The sequence below is a fragment of the Alosa alosa genome, chromosome 16, assembly GCF_017589495.1.
Source record: "Alosa alosa isolate M-15738 ecotype Scorff River chromosome 16, AALO_Geno_1.1, whole genome shotgun sequence".
NCBI lineage: Eukaryota > Metazoa > Chordata > Actinopteri > Clupeiformes > Clupeidae > Alosa > Alosa alosa.
Window position 1 is genome coordinate 28,158,122 of NC_063204.1, and position 18,854 is coordinate 28,176,975.

Consider the following 18,854-nt stretch of genomic DNA (forward strand, 5'->3'; position numbering starts at 1 on the left):
GATCTTTCACTCACGTCTTGTTTGGTTTAAAAGCTCAGTGTGTATAGGACTCTCTGTTCTCGTTGGCGGCGCTTGTATAACAGTGAGTGGGATACAGCAGTTGCCCAAGAGAGGGACAGGAGGATCAGCCTCCGAATCATTTGTCAGTTACTGCCTTTGAGCGTGTACATACTTGCAGCGACAGTGCAAGAACTCGGTGGATATTAAAGGACAGAGATAATACTTATTTCCAAGCGATTGATGAAAGAATTTGCTGCTTGAACCAGTCAATCTAAGGCTGTCAATCTAGCAAGCTGGCTTGATTTTTGTTTTGCAGCATAAATATTAATACAATGTTTTGTCATTTTAGAGCAGTAAAGTATAATGTCTACAAATTGCCCATTTATCACACCCACTATGTTGAAAACAGACAGTAAAGTATGGGCAGTCTGTGTGGACTTGACGTTGTTAAATATGAGTATACTGAATGTACAGTATACAGTCTGTGTATACATTCTGAAACATCATGAATTACCATGACAATTGAGACTCACTGCATATATCTTTTCAAGCGCAATGTCACCAACGATTAAGCACTGGTCTCCACTCACTCCACCCTCAGCTCTCAGGGAGAGCGCCATTGAAAACCATCCGTCTCGCCATGGCAACGGTGTGCCGGAACGCTTTGTCCCGAGCCTGTGCCCTGTGACGGCCTGGCGTTTCCGTTCCGCATGGGCGGCCGCTGAAGCCCCCCTGTGCCGTCGTCTTGCGCTCCCAGCGCTCACATAAGAGGTTAAAGAGGCCCAGGATAAAAGCCCTCAGCGCTCAGATGTCTCGGTAGCTACCTTTGATTCCGGCACATGAAGTGTGTCTGGGTGCTTTTAACATGTCAAGCCTTTGCCGTGCAGTCAACAATGCAAGTTCCCCTTCTTGAAAGAGGGATGTTTCTTTTTACAGATACACAGATTTACAGATATTCACAGGTTCTCATGATACAGTAGCCCTGAAGCCAGTGATGACATATTGAGCAATGGAGAGCACAGAGAAACTGAATTCAATTTGATTGGTCTTTGTGTGTAATTAATCTGTGAGGATACTGATTTGGTGATCTGGACAAAAGGTTTGGTCAGTTTCATGAGCTCATTTGGATATCCCCTGTATGCACTGTAAAGAAAAGAAAATATCACAGGTCATGACAACACATCGCCTACACCCAAAAGGTTGAGATTATTTCTACAGTCTTAGCCACGTCCACCTTCATGTATGCCTTGCAAAGGTGTGAAATTCTGTGACATTCTTTAAAGGGAAACTTGGCAGGATTTCCCCCTCTGCTGGAGAAATTGTGCAATATGCTATTTCAAACTGTGGAAAAAGGTAACGATAAAGCACATGGATTTGTTTACAAGCTAGCAAAACGGTTAGCATAAGTTCGGCAGACAATGTGGATGTTACAAGGTAAGAAACACGATTTAAAAGCGAGTTTCTTGTTTCTCACTTCTCTTTCGGGGACGATAGTCTCAATGTTGCAAGGTTGGTTTTTTTCCGCCTGGGGCGCTAGGAGGGCGGGGAAAAGTCACCATTTTCACCTCAACAGGTCATTTAACCATCCAAATGATTTCTAAACGGGTTTATTACGTTGAAATAGTTGCCAAGTTCCCCTTTAATGCCTGCATAAAAGAAAAAGCACAGCGCTCCTGTCCAGCTAACTGTTCCAGCATTTGATGTTTGAGTTTCTTGTGACTCGTGTCCTGTGAGTCCATTCCCTGCATGGTAACCAATTCTAAGAAGACATCCAAAAACACTTCTGTCAGCAAGCTATTCTGAGCATGTGTGTGTGTGTGTGTGTGTGTGTACACTCCCAATTGTCAGTACATGTGCATGCGTGCGTCATTTATCTCCGTACATGTGTTTATGTGTGCCCATGTATATATATGGATGTGTGTGTGTGTGTGTGTGTGTGTGTGTGTGTGTGTGTGTGTGTGTGTGTGTGTGTGTGCGTGCATGCATGTGTGCGTCCGTGCGTGCGTGCGTTCGTGCGTGCGTGCCTGCGTGCGTGTGTGCGTGCGTGTGTGTGTGTGTGTGTGTGAGCAGGAAGTACCTGTCAGTTTCAGTCTCCAAGTTAGATTATGAGACTCTTAACCCTTGACTCTCTTGACCCCTAAGAGAGCCATACGTGTAGTCACTCTAAGACCTTCTTCTTCTTCTTCTTCTTCCTCGATGGTCTCTTCTCCTCTCTTCATCGCAGCCCTGACTTGACCACATTCCAGGAGATTCTGACCAACACTCCTATCATCACTCCTCTGAGACAGGGTACCTTTGTGAGCAATATGAACATCAAGAAATTGAGATGAATTGATGTAATTGATGTTCCATTCCTTACACACACACACACACACACACACACACACACACACACACACACACACACACATCCACACACATCCACACACACACACACACACACACACACATCCACACACACACTCAGAGAGGCAGAACAGGAGCAGTGCCCAGAAGGTTACTACTACCAGGAGTGTGTATATTATGTGTGTGTGTGTGTGTGTGTGTGTGTGTGAGAGAGAGAGAGAAAGAGAGAGTTGGGGGGGCGGGGGATGCAAAACACCTAAGGAGAGTGATATGTTTAGGAGTGGAGGAGATAAGATCTTGCCCCCACTCTCTGTCTCCCCCTGTAAGCTGGTCAGAGGGCCCCTTGATGGGCTGTGGGGCTGCCGGGAGGGTCCCTCAGGGAACAGCCCGCGAGTCAGCCAGCCTGGCAGATTTAGGAGCTTCCTCTAACCCTTTACAAATGAGCACATTCCCAGAATCACTGCCATTCATAACATGTGAGTGCCGGGTGTGTTTAAGACAGGGTGTGTGTGTGTGTGTGTGTGTGTGTGTGTGTGTGTGTGCGTGTGTGTGTGTGAAAGAGAGAGAGTGAGAGAGAGTACAGTGTGGAAAAAAGACATAAAAGGACGAACAGAGACAAAAAGGGACTGTATTACTGAGTGTGTGTGTGTGTGTGTGTGTGTGTGTGTGTGTGTGTGTGTGTGTGTGAGGACACAGTAAAGCATGAATGGATAGAACTATGAAGGTAGACCAAGAGAGGCCAAGGCCGAAATACATACTCCTCCATCTTCATTCATTAGCAGGAGCAGATGTTTCCCCTCACTCCCCATCCCTATCATACGGCTGGATGAGAACGTGCTCCTTTTAGGGGTGCTCGGAGTAGGTGGTCCCCCGGAATCCAAAGGAGAGCCAGGGACAGCAGAGGCCCACCAGCCTCCTCAGTCGGCCTGGGCTGATGGATGCAGGTCAGGGCAGTGTCCCAGGAAGATAGGGCACAGGAGGGTAGCACTAAATCAATAGCCCCCCCCCCCCCCCAGAGATTAGGATTTAAAGGTGGAACTGTATCCTGTATGCTGGTAAATGTAGCTCTTACAGTCTGCCTGTTACCAGAGCGAGGCTGTAGGGTCAAGATGTAGGGTGTCCATATAGGGGGATATTATGGCACAGTTGTTAAACGGGAGCCTGTTTGCTATTGCAGCATGGGAGGAAGTCTTGCAGGGACAAATGCCCATGCTTGCAGGATCCCATACTTGTACCTCCTGCTGGTAACTCAGTCGCTGAAAATCAATGCAGAGAACTCCTGGCACCGGCTGCCAGGCTCTCGCACTGAATTATGCAGAGGAAATTGATTCATATTTGTGTTGAGTTCATTTGGTGTTGATTATGTTGTTCTACTCCTTTACCAATTTCCTAATGCATAAATCTCACATACATTATAGCTGACACTGAATGATATCAAATACCAATCACTAACTACACTACGCTCTATGAGTACAGTTGTCTATGAATTGTGGAACAATGTATGTGACTACAGCAAAACGTGCAAACATGCAACAAACATATTTTGCATAGCAGCGTTAAGCCCCATGGTGCAAAGCTGGATTTATTTATCTAAAGACAGATTTATCTCATAGCCTTCTCTCTTGGATCACGGGAGCTGATATCATTCGTATACATGAGCATTAAATTGAAATGAAATAAAATCCATAAAAACACTAAGTCAGTAAAATTCGCTGCTGGCACAGCTGTGTCATATGAATTAAATCTTCATATTTCTACTGCATTGCTCAAGATTTTTGTTCTTAGTTCAAAAACAACATGGCAGTAAAAAAATGAAAACAACAAAATAAATAAATAAATAAAAGGCGCAGGGAAAAAACAAAACAAAAACAATGCTCTAATCCGTGCACGTGTGGAGTTGCGCAATCCTAGGCATTATACAGTAAGGTCACCAAGAGCCAGGATTATGCCAGAGGCTCTGCCGGGGACAACCCCAGAAACGGCATCTGACTCTGGCCCACTGACCCACTGATCTACCCCTCTCTGGAACTCCTTCGCCTGCTTCGCTTTCCCACTGTTTTGATAGCCTCTTAGCCTTGCTAATTCTCCTATTCTTCCCTTTTGCTGCCCTTTTTTCCCATTTTCTTTCAAATGCATCTCAGTCATTAATCCCCTCCCTCTGTACTTGCCATCCTACTCTGCCATCCTTCCATCCCCACTCTCTCGCTCACTCACTCTATTTCTTTCTCTCTCTTTCTCTCTCTCTCTCTCTCTCTCTCAATCTCAGCAGCAGTCTGGCTGAGGCGCCAGTGCCCATGGCATAATTTCCTCTGCATAACACCAGGCAGGGGAGGATCTGGTAAACAACACCCAGCTCCCCTCACCGGTCAGCCGATGCTTGCCTATTGGCGCTGTTGCTAGGAGACTGTTGGCTTAGGAACTAACCCGCTTGCCAATCCAAAGAGTGTCTTGTGTTCAGATCCCCACCACAAACACCAGAAATAATTACTGTACAGTTGCCAAATTAGGACCACATTATGGTAGATTATTGGCCTGGGTTTTTTTTCATGTGAAGTTGTTTTGTACTGAACCTTACTTGAACTCAGATATTATTAGTGTCGCCTGTGGTCTGAAAAGGCAGGAAAACATTGTGCCCATAACAACTCATCACTTAGCGCTCATGTCAGAGACTATATTACATACTGTTAGAATCACAGATATGCTTGGGGCCAAATGCAACGCTAGAGGTACGTTAAGGACAAATTCCATAACACTGCAGATTCCATTGCGATGCCTTGTCATATTCATAAATGCTATGTATATGGATGAGAGTGTGGATGCTAGTTATGCTATGTATATGGATGAGAGTGTGGGTTGCCAACTTGTATTAGTACTTGTGTGCTACAGTACAATAAGTGCTGCCACTGTGCATATGCTGCAAAGACACACTGTTCTGTGATGGTACATTTCTGAGGATTGAAGACCCAGTGTACTGGGTTTTACTCTCTGAAATATTTCACGCTCACAGCATGCAAGTCACTAATGAAGTAAGTCAAGTTTACTCAGTGGACGGACTAGGATTAATTCCCTATTCAAGGCAGGTTTTGCTTTTAATTTCCAGGAGTCAGTAAATTAATTATCTGAGACAGCCATGGGAAATACAAGATATGTCAAACATGTTTTAGACATTTAATTTATTTTTCTTTGAAGACAGTAATTTTGGCTTCCACTGATCTGTTTAGAATATGTGCAAATACGGCAGGAAAGGAAGTATGTTATTTCAACTAACATCACAGTGGAAAACTGGTTGGTCATAACAGATGATCAACACAAATTTGTAAGTTTCTGATATAATTGTTATATGTAAATAATATAATTGTTTATGTGCACATACATTTGTTTGTTTTAACATTGCTTATTGATTCTGCCCCACATCAATAGGTAGTTCCACATCAAGTGGTATAAAAAAAGACTATGTATCTATGCAAGCTATGGTAAGGATGATATACATATGGACTACTATGGTATACAGGGTGATATGTGGTATACAGCACCAAAGACAATACGGTGGAGCAGAGTCATGACTGAGCTGGAGGAGATGGGTTTGTCTTGGGGTGAGGCATCATCCAACACACAAGACCGTGACGCATGGAAGGAGCTTATTGAAGCTATACGTCCCACAGGGATCAACGTGGATAACTACAGTATGGGATATAGACTTACCTGGATAAAGCATGACTCAGCATTCCTAATCCTGCACAAACTATTACAGAGTATTTTACCACATCTGTAAATTAATCAATGAGAGGAGAAGAGTATAAGAGACTACAGACTTCACCACATCTGTAAATGAATCAATGAGAGGAGAATAGTATAAGAGACTACAGTATGGTATATAGACTTACCTAGATAAAGCATGACTCAGCATTCCTAATCCTGCACAAACTATTACAGAGTATTTTACCACATCTGTAAATGAATCAATGAGAGGAGAAGATTCTGTTTGGACGTGCATGGCTCCCCGGCCTGCTTGCGTGACAGTAGGTGATTAAGGGCCAGTGTCCTGTTGCCATGGTGGGTCACTGGTGGCACTGCAGGGAAGTGTCCTTCCGCTATCATTTCTGCCTGAGCTGCCCCAGCATGAGCTCTCTGTCTAACTCACACACACACACACACACACACACACACACACACACAAGCACACGCATACTCGCACGCACACACACACATACACACATTCACACACGCATGCACGCACACACGCACGCATGCACACTCCTCTCCTCTTAAAGATTTACAGGAAGCTGTGGTGTGGTATGGATACAAAACCAGCTGACTGATTTAAAGTGTCTCACAGGGAACATCTATTTATTAATTTACTTTCTGGAGAAAACAATGAATGTTTAATATCAGCAGATGCAATATATATATAATAAGCAATCTTTTACTGCACTATATTGCCTATAAAAACATAATCCCTATATGTTTCACATCCACTAAGACTGGATGGTTTACAGTAAGTTACAGAGCGGAGAGAGAGAGGGTGAAAGAGGATGATGAAGATGATGAGATGATGAAGATAAGGCAAGAGATCAACTGAGGGCTGAAGAATACGACAACTGGGCCATGAAGTTATCTAGGCTGAGTAAAATCAAAACAAAACCATTTGCCATGGGGTTATATAACTGGCTGTTCACAGAGACATTAGGATTATCTCTCTCGCTCTCCCTCCTTTTTTATTCTCTCTCTCCCTCTCTCTCTTTTTTCTTTCTCTCTCTCTCTCCCTCTCTCTCTTTCTTTCTCTCTCTCTCTCTCTCTCTCTTGATTGCTCTCTTTCTTTCTGCACGTTTTGTTTACCAGTCACAGGAAGCTAAGCAGCTGTCTGATCTGAGCTAAAGGCTTCTCCACTCAGCAAGAGCTTTACTTTGAACTCTGACCCTTTTTAACATTTTACAATTTCCACAGTTCTTAGAAGTGTTGACACAAGTGATGCTTGTTATGAATGCTTTGCCAATTGTACAGTTTTGGATTGACATTAAGTCAAGCGTTTCCATTGACAGGCATTGAGTGCTGAGTGTAGTCTTGCGTCCTGGCCAGAAAAACACAAACATTAAAGCCATCCATTCCAGGAAGAATAAAAGAGAGCTCTTCAGGTCTTCTCATGAAACCACCTCAAACGCGGCCGAGCCGGCTGTGGACTCACTTCACTGTGCTGGTAACTCAAGATCAAGGCAAAGATCACTCAATCAGCCCTTTCTCTGAGCATCCTCACCTGAGTATTTATGGAATTGGTTAAGCACCAGGCCAAACCGCTGTCCCTTTCCCCCACCGTTTTCACTTGGCATCGAGGAATTTGCCATCAGTCTGACAGCAGCCCCATGGCTGACCTCCAGAGAGGGCCGGCGAGTGCGTGACTCAGGGGCGACTGGGCGGATCAGACAGACCCTCACGAAAAACGCGGCTGAGGGTTGATGGTGGTGATGGTGGTGGTGACGGTGTGTGTGGAGGGGGGGGCAAAAAGGGGGTCAGCTGTGCTCATGCCTTCTGCTGTGGGCCAATAAACACCCCCGACCCCTGGATGCCCCCGCTGTGTGACCAACGTGTTAATTGTTGTGTTGGTCGTTAAGCCAAAGGCACACAGATAGTCAGCCAACCACCTCACACAATCTCTCTAACAGTCACTCACTTCTCTCCGTCTTGCCAGTCGGCCCTCTCACACAGTGTCTATCAGACCCCCTGTTTCAACCCCCCCTCCTCTCTCTTTCTCTCCCTTTCTCTCTTTCCACCTCTCTCTCTCTCCCCCCCACCAGAGACATGCCAGCAGGCTCTTGCCACATGCTCTTGTAAAGCTGCCAGCAAATCACATGAATGTGTGTGTCTGGGCATAGCATGCCATTTTTAGCATGGCAGAGGAGGGGGAGGGGGAGGGGGCGCGGGCACATGAAGGTGTATCAGCTGGGGGTACAGAATGGGTCAGTGGGTCCAAGTGTCTGTCATGTCCGCACCAGGCTCCTGACGGGGCTCTCAGCTGTGTGAAAGTGTTCTGACACTCGACTCGGCTCAGAGCACTAGCGTTGGATATGATTTCAAAGCCATTAAATGCCACAGACCAAGCACACACACACACACACACACACACACACACACACACACACACACACACACACACACACACACACATATATTTATATATGCTGATGTAGACACACCCAGACGAATACACACACACACACACACACACACACACACACACACACACACACACACACACACACACACACACACACACTACACACATAATTATCATTATTTACACTCTATTGTCACTGTTTATACTACATGTCTCTCTCACTCAAAATGCCTTGAAGAACACCTGTTCACAAATGTCACACTCTCAGGACCTCTATTCAGCTAAATGTCAGTTGTGTTAAATCATCTAGAAAACCATCACAGTCCTCAGTAATTTCTCCGGCCGACCTCCTCATTTGTCCTTCAGAGAAGGCAGGATTTATGTTGATGGTTGTCGAATTTTTTCAGATTCCCATCTGGAACACTAAACATAGTTATCAACAGTCAATCTACGGAACAACGCAACAATATTTACAGTCATATTCCACAGGACAATATTTTCACACGACAGTATTTAGTAATAGGTTGTTACGTCTTGAGAAATACTTTGACAGTCATTACCTGAGCTACTTTCTTTCAGATATATAAGCAGGGGAGGTGTTACATTCCCTGTGCTGTAGGTATGGGATCTCCCACAGCCAGGGACTAGTCACCATGGTCCGTATCTAAACTTACGCCCATGCCTCTGTCACTGTAGCCTGGTTGATACCACACCGCATATTTCATTTGAGATAGAGAGTGGGTCTGGAAAGCCTTCCTTGACTTACGACTTCCAGGGGCATAACCAGCAGTGAAATTAAACTTAAACTGGTGCATTAAACAAATTATTTCAGTGCAGCATTCAAACTTTCTGGCAAACAAAACTTTTCTTTCTACACAAGACAACTGGAGGTGTTTGTGTGTGTGTGTGTGTGTGTGTGTGTGTATGTGTTTGGGTGGGGTGGGTGGTGTTGCACAGAGTGGGAGACGAGGGAGGGTGGCACCTAGAGGCAAGGTGTGAGGTGAACAGGTGAGGTGGAAGTTTTATCTAAAACAAACACACACACACACACACACAGAGTGACAAAGATGTGTGAGGGCCTGTAGAGACACATTCACACAGAGAGATTAGATAAGGGTAGCACAGGTACGGTACAGTGTGGCCCAATGTTGTGTCTCTAACAGTGTTCACAGGGCTTTGGAAATGCAGCATTACCTGCTCTCGCCCACACAAACATCCTCACAGGCCTTAAAGTGAGAGTTGTAACACCACACTCTCCATATAAGGGTCTTCCACTGGTGGCTGGCCCTTCGTCCAGTTAGGCAGGATATCATTCTGAATCATTTACAATAATGTGTCAAGAAAGAATTGGCACAACGCTCAGGGAGCAGTTCCTAATACCACTTTCTGTTTGGCTTTAATCTTTTATCGCCTTCTGAATTCCACACAGCTCATAAAAATCATTCAACCTGTGCCTATCAGAAACATACGTGTACAAATACACGAGCACACACACACACACACACACACACAGACACACAGTCACTCACTCACCCACGCACTCACACACACACACACACACACACACACACAGACACACACACACACACACACACACTCACTTACTCACCCACCCACCCCCACACACACACACTCACACATGTCACCATCAAAGGGCTTTACTGTATGTGGTATATTGGTACGCCTAATAAGGAAACAGGAAGCAAGACAAACCTTTGACACAGCATTGCTTTCATTCTTGTGGTTGTCAAGAGAAAGGGCGTTTATTTACTTGCACTGCAAAGTCATAAAACTAGTTATAACACCACCATAACTAGGTGAGCACTTTGTTGTGGAGGCGCTATCACGAAATGAGAGCAATTTTTAATGGACGGTCACTTTGATTTTGGCGGAAGCTGATTGAAGACTTGAACCCACCCGCTATCATCACTGCAGATACAGTATACTGCGCGCTACTGCAATCACAAGTCAGATGATTTCACAAGTCATTACCGTAAAAGCTCCCATTCAGATAGAATGCACTGGAGAACTTTGTGCGTCATTAAAACCAAGGCAACCTCAGAGTCTTCGTGGCTGATATTGTCACTGCTGATTTTATGTTACTGTCTGTTTTTTTTTCTTTATGAAATCAACATAAGATTGAGAAAACTCAGTATTCCTTAGGTTTACCTAGTTAGGTTTCATTTGTTTTCAGTTGGCCTCATGGGATTAGCCTGGACGGCCGTATCTGACATGAAAGGAGTCCAAGATGGGATTTTGTGCAATAGCAAATGTTGCTAAAAATGGATGTAAGGGTGTTTCCGATGGCATGGAAATCACATACCGAAATCACCACAATGACTCAAACCACATGTATGGCAAAGTGCCTATAATAAGAAAGTGAATTTTTTTCAGAAACTTCTGGTATCTTTGGAATATATCCAGCTAGGTGTTTTTTTTCTCCATGGCTTATGAATGGAGACATAAAACTTCAGGTTTCCACATAACCAAATTACGACTTTGGATTGCTTTCCCCAGCTGTCTAGGCCATTCACAGAAGCCCCGAGATGACCGCCAAGAGGTCGCGATTCGAGGAATAGCACATCCCTCCTCTTCCTCGTTTCTCTCTCTCTTCAGCTGAGAACATTTCTCAATAACTCTTTCCATTCAGAAAGAGATTTAACAGAAATATTGCATTTGGCAGATGTCAAAAGAAAAGCAGTAGGTTCAGATGGATAAAGCACAAGGCACAGGAAGTAGTGGGACTCATTCGCAGGAAGTGTGAGGCCTTTCGAGCATGAACAAGCTGGATTAAGGGTTTATCACGTGTCACATGGGCTAAGGCTGCAGCCCTCTGCTTACAAAGGGGGCTATTCAGTCCCCTCTGGCCCCCTGCTGGGGTGATGCACTGCGGGCACAGCCTCCATCGCAGCACTGTGGAGGGGAAGGTTACAGCTGCGGCCGCTTCTCACCGAGCCCTGGCTTTGCTCACTCCTCTGCTCTCCCTAAAACAGGCTGGGACGTCAGCCAGTGCATGGCACAGGCATCTTGGCAAGATTCCTGATACTCATGGACAGTTAGTGTGTATGTGTGTGTGTGTGTGTGTGTGTGTGTGTGTGTGTGTGTGTGTGTGTGTGTGTGTGGGTGGGTGAGAGATTGAATGTGGTTGTGCATGCGAAGGGGAAACCTGCGCTTGTAAATCCAGATCTTCTTCCTGCATCACCTGTCACCCTGCTTAGCCTCTGCATGCTGTTAGTACCTCAGGGGTTGGACTTTGGGCCCTGCTGAAATCCATCCCTGCCTAAATCTGAGCCGAGTCTTGAAACAGAGTCTTCTTCGGATGAAAGCACAGCACGTGCCGAAGAAAGGGTAGATGTGGTTCTCATGAGAGCTATACATTATGTGTAAAGTTTCATGTCACCCACTTAGGTGACCTTAGAAGATGGGCGTATCAGGTGATCTTAGTAGGCTTGTGTGTAAACACAGATAGAGTTCAACCACATTTATTGAGGGGTGCTGAGAGACTTCTATGGGTGCGGCTTGGCAAGTATTCTCAGGTTGGATGCCACATTAGGAAATGTGTATGCACTCTGTAAATCATGCATGGCTCATAACTCTGGTTTTATCCATCAATGCATTAGCACACGAAGCAGTGTGCTGTATACTTGAAAACACTTGAGTTGAGTTGACATATACAGTTAAGTCCCAAATATATGTATATATATCTCAACTCAACTCAACTCAAGTGTTTTCAAGTATACAGCACACTGCTTCGTGTGCTAATGCATATATATATATATATATATATATATATATATATAAACTGGTCAAATAAGAATTTGTATTAAATCAAAATTTGGGAAGGATATTAATATGGGCTGTATGTTGTTTTCATATACAGTATATTTGTATTGTTTGGTTTTGTCTTTTTTGTTGTGAAATAAAAGGTTATGGCTTAAAGGTCATAGCCCTTGCCTAATACTAGCACATTCCACTACTCTACTGGGTTCAATGAAGACAGCTGTGTGTATTTTTAGCCATCTACAGTATATCATGGCCTAGTATGTCCATTTGATGACTCATGCTTACTACAGCTCTTCATGCAAGTTTATAAATATACATGAAATGAATGCATGTTGTCATCATATATGTTACGTAAGGGATAATGTATAGAACGCCGGTCATTACTTATTTTCCCCAATAATGACCGGCGTTCTATACATTATCCCGCTTATTACACGACTACTTGCCAAAACGAAATAATAAACTTCCCACGATATGACTTTAGCCTACATACTGTAGCCTAGCCTATTTGTTACCGTTCATCGTGGCGTCTGCTGAGAAATATAGTTCGCAACAACACACGCTGCTGAACTTGAATCAAACATTCTTTAAAACACAGCTGATCAACCTTCTGCTTTCACATTTGAATGAAGTAACAGTCCTTGCGTAGTGATATGAAAGACGTATCAGAAGCACAAAACCCGTTGCCATTGACAGCGGTAATTATATGTTTGCAGCGGTAATTACATGAAAATATTTGGGAAATATTACATGAAACTTTGGGAAAGCCCATTCAAGTCAATGGAGTGTTCTACTTGCCTTGTGAAGAGCCGTGTAATAATTAAATTTATCTGTCCATATTACATGTCATCAGGTAGGTCTTATGAATATAGCAGGTCTTCAAAATGAAGACCCTTTAGTTACACTTTAAAGAACACTTTTATACTGTAAACAATGCACAGTAGCACAATAAACACAACACACAATAAGAGTCTGTGCGTGTCGGTCACTACCGAGACCATGAGCTTGATATGAAGGGCTTTGTTCAGGTCACCATGCCAACGCCGTTAAAAATCAATTGAAGCTATCATGGCTAATTGGCTTGGGGTTGAGTTGGACGGCGACGGCTCTCGTTGGAGGTAATGTGCCGTGACATGCATTACAGGCACACTCCCGGACCTCTGACAGCGCCACCGGTTGCACCAGGCATGGCCAAATGCCCCCGTGCGTAATTAGACAGATTCAGGGGCTCATCTCTCGCCGCGCCACCAAGCTCTGTCACCTCATATCTCTAATAGACATCGCTACTGACATCTGAGTGACAACAGTGGGAGTGCCGGGGTGAATTAATTGTAATTAATCACCAGGACGTATCTTTTAAAGCGAGACAAGACGGCTCCACAGACCTCTTAAGATATTTAGATGTTTTGATCCATGCCATAAAGTGCAATCAAAAATTTGGATGTATATTAGATTTATGTTTAAATAAGCTGTCTGTATATCCATATGTGTATATGTAGCACATACAATGTAGCTGATTTAATTAGAAGAACACAATGTAATGTTTACATCGGCTCTGATTAAAAAATGTTGTTAGCTGCCGACTGGAGCTTATCACTAGGGCACTTATGCTGAAGCTCAGTCTCAAAGAGATATCTGGCGCACAGCTGCTAATGTTTCTGTCAACTGTGGCAAAGTTCAAAGGCCGAACAAACAGCCTATGTTGTGTAACTCTAAGCTTTTTCAGAAGCAATTCAACTGCTGATTTCAAATGAAAAGGAGGTTTTAATTACCACCCGCCCACACACACACGCACCGTTCACAGGCACAGATAAATGCATGGCTCAACCAAATATTTAAACTTTAAACACACTCTTGGGAACAGGAAGAAATTAATTTTGGTTGATTAAAATGTTTCCGAGGTGACTAAACAGCTACCGCTCATAACAGCTGGACTACATTACCTAAATGCTTCCTATCTACCCATCATTTTCAGACAACCAGCAATCCTCTCGGTTCAACAGCTCTCCGATTCTGACAGCATAGCACTCGATTATTTCACTTGAAAGACGGCGCCAATAAATAAAACGCATAAAAGACTTGAAACCAGAGCGCTCTTGCATTGGGCCAAATCAGAGCAGGTTTGTCTCCACACTTGGAAGAGCTCGTCATCGGCCGAGCTCAGATCCTTCAAAGGCTGAAGGTGGTTCGACTGATCTGGGTCCAAGAGGGGTCATCTCTGCTGCTGCTCAGCTGGGGTACATGCCCAGCAGACACGTAGGTTTAATGATGGAGGGGAGAGAAAGGGTGGCAGGTCATCTCAGTCGACCCTGAGGTAAAATGCTAGTCGGAAGCTGAGACATTATGGGAATGTAGTCTTTGATTTTAAGAAAATTTAAAAAGAAAACATGAATAGGCGAATATAAGATTTGTAAGATTTATATGAAGATACTAATGAGCTTTTTTCCACAAATTAAAGTAAAAAAACTTGAAAACAGAGGTCTTTGATATGTTATTTCATGATGTCATGCAGTAGGCCTCTAGCCCTCCAAGCCAAAAGGCTCCAGACCAAACAATTGAGAGCAAATTCCATCCATCCTACGGCCAAGATGATGCACAAACATCCAAGCGACTCAATTTCCATCGTCAGTGGTCGTCGTCCTGTTTGCATGTCTGTTTGCATTACATTTCATGTTTCACTAGTTCACATTCCGTAATTTGCAAACAGATATGATAGCATAATAGAAAAGCATGTTTGGCGAAGTCTCTGGCCAGGGTCCTAAAGTGATTTGCGGGATCGTGCAGGAGTCAACTGCGCAGGCAGGAGTTGTGCAGGATTCCGCCATACATCCCAAACAATGTGTTCAAGATGAGGGACCCTATAGCCAGGACCATGCGAACAAATTCAAAGGGAGAGCGCGAGGTGCGCTAATTTCCTCAGATCAGAGATATTTGATCTGATATAAGACTGAAGATAAGGGCGATTAAAGCAGAATAATATTGCATTTTCATTTTTTACCGGGGGGGTGCAAATCACAAATGAGTGATTATGGGCCAGGTTGATGTGGGCCCTTGAGACCAACTTCAGGTAGTTATTTAGTTGGGGCCCAGCACGGGGGGGGCCCCGGGGACGAAACGAAATTTTTCCGTAAGAGTCTAGTGGGGCTACATACCCACCAAATTTAATGTGCCCCGGTGGTGCCCCGGGTATCGTTGACCAAAAATTCAGGAAGTAGATGGGGGAAAAAAAACAAAAAAACTTTGACAATCCCTATATGACATCATGTCATAATAATGGGTAGAGTAACGGCCTGCTGGGATTCAGACTTGCGTTAGAACAGCGTTGAGCTGTGTTTGAAACCAGAAGCGAGTAACAGAGCAGAGCTACACGCTGGTGCAGCCATGGGCGGATTATGAACTTTCGGGCCCCCCACTAATTGTCGCTTATGTGGGAGGGGGGGTTTGGGGGTCCTCCCTCAGAAAATGTTTAATTTGTTTGATGTGATTTCCTGTATTCTGGTGCATTTTGGGGATGGCCAATACTTTAATTTAATCAGATTCATAGCCTACATCCTGATTGTTGATATTGAGGCAATGATTCCATGCAAAGGCTTGGGCTTCAGGGCCCCCTGACCCCTTGGGCCCCTAGGCCTGGGCCCGGTAGGCCCGTGCAGTAATCCATCCCTGGGTGCAGCTGCTCCAAGGGTCAGCTAGAGAAGTAACGGAGCAGAGCTACACGCTGGTGTAGGTGCTCCCTTGGTCAGCTAGGGAAGGGCTTTAATATGCTGGCACTCTCTGAACACCGAGAAAGGCGAAAAACTCCCAGATATTTAAAGGAGAAAAAAAAACCTTTCCTTGCCCTCTTAGCAATGAGCGACAGAGCAACAGTTCCTGTGTATCAGCTGCCTTACGGCCAACGCAGGCATTGAGTTGAGGTAAAGGCGATGCTCCCTTTAATATATTTTGTATTCAACACATAGATTATATTTTGTTACTATTTCATGTAGACATGGTCTCAGATGCGATGCCGAGACGGGATAGGGTGGTGGCACCAATCCAGGGAAAGGGGGGTTAGGGAGACGTGGTCCCTGGCTGGGGAAAAACACGGGCTCGAATGTGGTTTGCGCTGGCGGGAAATGATGGGGAAAGAGCAAAAGGTAGCAACGCGGTCGCTACGGGGGAAGGGGGAGGAGATTGCGCAGCACCCTGTGTCGGTAAAGAGAAAAGTGGGGAGGGTTGATTAGCTGGAAAAGAGAAAGAGGCCGCAGTAGTGGAGGGCAAGGTAGAGAGCTACACGCGGGCTGCCATAACTAGCTAAGTTGAGTGAGCAGGGGGAAAAGACTGATTAGCTGGAATAGAGAAAGAGGCTGCAGTAGCGGTAGGCAAGGTAAAGGGTTGCACGCGGGCTGCCATAACTTGCTGAGTTGAAAAACATGTTGCATGAACAGAGGGGGAGACGCCAGAGGAACGGAGCTCCGAGATAAACTGATTGTTGGAGAAGGCGACGCAGGTCTGCTTTCCCTGCGGAACGAGGGCAATCGATCCCACGCGCATCCAACTCTGCTTTAATCAAAGATATGGTCTGCGGAGTAGTATTCCCTGTTTGGGTCGTGCGGCGGCTATTGCTGTTATTAGAAACAGACGAGCGATTGGATGCCCGAGAAGCCGCTGGGGAAGCCAATCTGCGACCAGCGACTTGGCTCCTGGCTTGACCAAACACGTCTCGCGAGCGGAGTGACGCCGATGCTGCAACTTCGGCAAGTAGACTGCGAATAAATAACCTGTCTGATTGAAGGAGGCGTGGCAAATGCCCTCATGCTCCTCCCTAACTTCCGTTGGTAAACGCCATTTCATGTGTCCTCTGTGTAAACTCCCCTTTCCATACCCACTACATCCCCCCACTGCCCCAAGGAAGGCTTGTTCTCAGACAAGGATGACCAACAGAAAACACCTGCCTGAGTGTGTGTGTGTGTGTTTATGTTTTTGTGTGTGAGTAAGTGAGAAAGAGGGAGAGTGAGAGAGGGCATTTGTGCTGGGAGTGGGTGAATATGCATGTTGCATGTAAATCAAGTCTCTATTTATGAATGCTTTTTATCAGTATGTGTATGTCTTTTCTTCTTTCCTCCTCTCTCTCTCTCTCTCTCTCTGTGTGTGTGTGTGTGTGTGTTTGAAGGGGGTATAGTTATGGACCTAATTACTCCCTGTCCCTCTGGTGGAGGCTACTTCCTCTTCTCCTGTTTCTTCTTCTACTCTCCCCTGCAGCAGGAGAAGGAGCTGTCGACAGACCTCTTCAGACACAACACCCACCCCCCAAATCCCACTTCCCTCTGCCTCACACACACACACACACACACACACACACACACACACACACACACTGACAGCAGGGTCAGTGTGACATCGCTGTCCTCCATCTGCCCTCGTCTACTGAAGTGCATCTCTGCTGCTGCTGCCTGGGATGAGACTGCAGCCCTCCGCTCCCACATACAGAGGAACAGACACCGGTGGAGACCCGGGCCAGATCAGGCCCACATCCGCTTCGCCACCATCAGCTTCAGCTGTCATCAGCACAGGGCCCTTGACTCAAACCTCCTGCTGTGGAGTGCTCCAGTTGCTTAAAGGAAACGTGTCAAGTTGGCTGCAAATAGAGACTTACTTCTCTTGTCATACAGCACTAACAGTGAGGGACAATGTGAAGCTTTCTGTTAGCTTTTATGGATTGTAAGATGACTTTGATTGTGTTTCCCAGTAACAGGATAAGGTTCATCCTCTGTGGCAGCTGAGATCTGAGAACTGTTCAGCTGAAGGACCTTGACCCTTTTAATAATTTTAGGGTCTTTAGAATTAACCATCCTTACATCAAATTAAATATAATCCTTGAATATTTTGTAGTTTTAAAATGTTTTTTCTTGAATCGTTTTTTATAAACTGCTGTCGTTGGTTTTAAAATCATTTGGCCCTTACAAGGGTGGAGCTATAGACATACAGTAATTCATGAGAATACCACTGGAAATGACTTTGGCAATGACTGCTCTTCATTCTAACGTCAAGCTGAGAATCCTCAGTCTCTGGCAGACTGCAGAGGTATGGCTCTTGTCCCGTATGTTGGGCTGCGTGAAGCTAATTATAGCCACATGAACTGGGACACGATAAAAGCAGGGACACCAGGAACAGTCTGGGGTACCTGTCTGAAGATTAGTTTTTCATTTGAGTGACTACTTTGTGTGTGATTGTGTTTGAAAGTGGATCTATTTATGTGTTTGTTTTCATGTCTAAGATAGTGTCTGACACTTAGACATGAAAAGTCTACGCGTGCTTGTGTGTGTGTGTGTGTAGCTATGTGTTTGTGTGCTCTCAGCATTTACGAGGCTAATAAAATATTCATCACGATGTAAACACACGCCTGTTATAATCTTTATTAATGAGAGAGTAAGGGATGCTGAGACTGCTGTGCTGGACTAAAATCCCCTAACAGCAGAGACTTCACTAACTGTTTACTAGTTAGCTACTGATCAAATAAATGCTTAAGTGTCTTTTCACAGTAGGAGTCTCAAGCAGTGAGTGTCTCGTTTGACTCACAATTAATGTGTGAACTTCGACCATCCCGCAAAGCAATGATTAACTGACGATGAAATTA